Genomic DNA, 4,075 nt, shown 5'->3' with positions numbered 1-4,075 from the left:
AACCCATATCTTAAAATGCAAGTGTATTTATCACAGCTCTAAAAGGGAAACAGGAAATAGTGGTAGATAAACTAACCCCCTCGGCCAGCTATCATTGAACCCTCAAAGACTAAGCAGTTTCTCTAAGAATGAAAGAGGTAGATGGCAGTGACTTTTCTTGGACCATGATTAATTGATATCAGAACCCAGTTTCAGATGCTATATGGTAGGTATTTGGTGCCACATTGCCTGAGTTTAAATGATGGCTACACACTCACTATCTCTGTGACCTTTGTTCATCTTTGTTATACTTCGGTTTCCTTGTCTTTGTATATTAATGTTCCTACCTCATAGAGTTGCTGTGAGGATTAATACAGTTAATATAGGCAAAGCATTCAGGAAGTGCTCTATTAATCATTTAATAAATGTAACTTACATTAGTGGAGGGTATAAGCTAAAGACTACAGATGGTTACCTAAGCATCAGGTTGTGACTAGAGGCATACTTCTTGTAGAACATTTCTACTTTCTATCATTAGAGAGATGATGCTTTTTACCAGTCCATCTCCTGCAAGAATGCTTTATCAGAATCAGGGTCTTATTTTTAATTGTCATAATCACAACAGACACAGGAATCTACTCCCTATTTCTTTTTTTTTTTTTTAAGATTTTATTTATTTGACAGAGAGAGACACAGCGAGAGAGGGGAACACAGGCAGGGGGAGTGGGAGAGGGAGAAGCAGGCTTCCCGTGGAGCAGGGAGCCCGATGCGGGGCTTGATCCCAGGACCCTGGGATCATGACCTGAGCCAAAGGCAGACGCTTAACAACTGAGCCACCCAGGCGCCCCTCTACTCCCTATTTCTAAAATTGTATTAGTAGAACAAATTTTAACAACAAAGAATGTGCCCTTATCAGTTCTCCTTTACCCAAGATAAAATGTTCATAGTAATATCTTTCCACACAAATAAAAGCCTATGATTTATTTACATAGATGATAAGTAAATCTGGAAGGATTAGAATTATCAAATTTTGATCAGATTAACTCAAAAAGATTTGATAGTGGGAGTGAACTTTGGAAAAACAAATAAGGAAATGACAAAGATAAATGGGGAATGTATTTCAGAGTTCTGGCTTGACGAAAGTCTTAGAAATTAAGAGTGAATTTGTTGAACAATATATGCAACCAGGATTTTAAAAAAAAAAGACAACCTCCTAAATATGAAAAAAAACACTTTTTTGGGGGGGAGTTGATTTAAATTTTGGAAACCTATTTCTTTGCATTACTCAGACCAAACTCAAATCCAGACACACCTCTCATTAATTTCAAATATATTGGATCTATAAAGTATATCAAATAAATGATAAACTAGCTGGGAATGCATAAAGAATGGGTAAGCAAGAGTAAACCAGTAAAAATCTGCTACACAAATGGAAGTACCATATATTGAAGTCTGCCTAATATGAGACAAAACCAAATCCTCAGCCACCTGCAATAATTTCAGGGTGATCGGCTACTCAAGAAATGAAACAAACTTGGATCTATCAAAATAAGAAAAAGGCAGTGCAAAAATAGGCCTCTTAGCCAAAGTGAAAATGAAAACTGAGAAATACCACACCAGGAAGCTTTCTCCAACACCCAGTTTCAAAGTCCAGAAAAGAGAAATCCTTTTTGGAAAGCTTTCGAGATATAATTACTTAAACTTTGTTTATAGTGGCACAGTGAAGTCTTTTTCTGTTCTTACCTTGCCAAAAAATAAAACCTTAAATGGATTAGGAAAACATCAACAACTGAAATACAGAAAACCTTAGAGTAGAAGGATGCCAAGAAGTATGAAATGTTTCTATTTCCTCCTTTGTGTTAGCAGCTGGACTCTACATTACTTTCTTTCAACTTTATCTGTGTTCTCCCTTTTAAAAATCACTTTTGTCAGTTGCTTTCAAGTTTTCCACTTTGCATTAATAGTATTATGGAATATACTGTCAGGAGTTACAATTTATATATATAGATGTTTTATATATATATATATAATTATATATATAAATATTTATGTAAATATATTTTATATAAATAAAATAAATACAAATATATAAATATAAAATAATAAACATATAAATATAAAATATATTTATTTATATAAATAAATAAATAACCATCTTACTTCCATTACCTACCTAGTTTCTCAATATATGTGATACTTGACATATTTATTAACAAACTTTATAGTCTTGAGCTGCGTCACAAAGGAATTTTCTCCATATTCAGTTAATTTAATTATAATTCTACTTGAGCTATAAACATTAACTGAGATATTTTATATCTTATTTTGAATGGTAAATGCTATGATTTTGAATTTCCCTATTTCATTTCCATGAAAATAACTTTTTTTCTCATAAACAAATTCTTTTAAAAATAAGTACATATTTTGCATTGATTCTGTTTTATTCCTTCTGTGTATGTGTCAACTATTAACAAATAATTACATGTGGCATTTTCTTGTCCACAAACTAATTTACACCTGGGGAACTCTGAATAATGATCCTGGAGGACTCCAGATTTATGAAGCTCAGCTGCTTTAATGACCATGAATATGTTGCCAAACCTCTTTTGTCTCCAAGCCTCTCCTTGTAAATCACAGTCTTCTTTTTCAGCCCCACCTGATTATCCTAACTGCGCTATCCTCATTTCTAACCAACACCACATAAAAATTCTTTCCTTATGAAGACCTGCACCTAACCTGCTTCTTCCCCTTTCCTGATCAGGCTAATTGATTTGACTGCATGTGTTTTTTTTATCTTCTGCTCTCATGTTGGTTTTCACTCCCTCCACCTCAGCTCTCTTCCCTGGAAGTCAAGCCACCCTACTTTCCCAATTATGAAAATTCCAGATGCCACAGAGAAATAAAAGTCTTACCACTTGAGTATGTGTGTGTACCTACACACACACACACACACACACACTACACTGTATATATACATATGTACATACATACATATATATAGTTGTATTTTATGCTTATATTAAGCAGGAAACATAAAATATCCTGTCATATAAGAATTCTTACTAGAAATGAATTTTAATTATTATAATCTGGCATTAATAAACATGGGTAGTCGGGGCGCCTGGGTAGCTCAGTTGGTTAAGTGACTGCCTTCGGCTCAGGTCATGATCCTGGAGTCCCTCGATCGAGTCCCGCATCGGGCTCCCTACTTGGCAGGGAGTCTGCTTCTCCCTCTGACCCTCCCCCCTCTCATATGCTCTCTCTCATTCTCTCTCTCTCAAATAAATAAATAAAATCTTTAAAAATAAATAAGTAAATAAATAAACATGGGTAGCCACATATCATTTATGAAAATAACACATTGTTTCATTATGGTGGTTGATTTAGAGGAAAGTATCACAGCTTAAAAGAAGACAGCCAGGTATGGAACCAGAAAAGACCCAGAATAGCCAGAGGAATGTTGAAAAAGAAAAGAAAAGCTGGTGGCATCACAATTCCAGACTTCAAGCTCTATTACAAAGCTGTCATCATCAAGACAGTATGGTACTGGCACAAAAACAGACACATTCTGATCAATGGAACAGAATAGAGAGCCCAGAAATGGACCCTCAACTCTATGGTCAACTCATCTTCGACAAAGCAGGAAAGAATGTCCAATGGAAAAAAGACAAATGGTGTTGAGAAAATTGGACAGCCACATGCAGAAGAATGAAACTGGACCATTTCCTTACACCACACACAAAAATAGACTCCAAATGGTTGAAAGACCTAAATGTGAGACAGGAGTCCATCAAAATCCTAAAGGAGAACCCAGGCAGAAGCCTCTTTGACCTCAGCCTCAGCAGCTTCTTCCTAGAAACATCACCAAAGGCAAGGGAAGCAAGGGCAGCAAGGGCAAAAATGAACTATTGGGACTTCATCAAGATAAAAAGCTTTTGCACAGCAAAAGAAACAGTCAACAAAACCAAAAGACAGCCGACAGAATGGGAGAAGATTTGCAAATGACGTATCAGATAAAGGGCTAGTATCGAAATCTATAAAGAACTTATCAAACTCAACACCCAAAGAACAAAGAATCCAATCAAGAAATGGGCAG

This window comes from Leptonychotes weddellii, chromosome 7 (genome assembly GCF_054177405.1).
Source record: "Leptonychotes weddellii isolate Sample4059 chromosome 7, ASM5417740v2, whole genome shotgun sequence".
Lineage (NCBI taxonomy): Eukaryota > Metazoa > Chordata > Mammalia > Carnivora > Phocidae > Leptonychotes > Leptonychotes weddellii.
Note: the sequence above shows the minus strand (reverse complement) of the source record.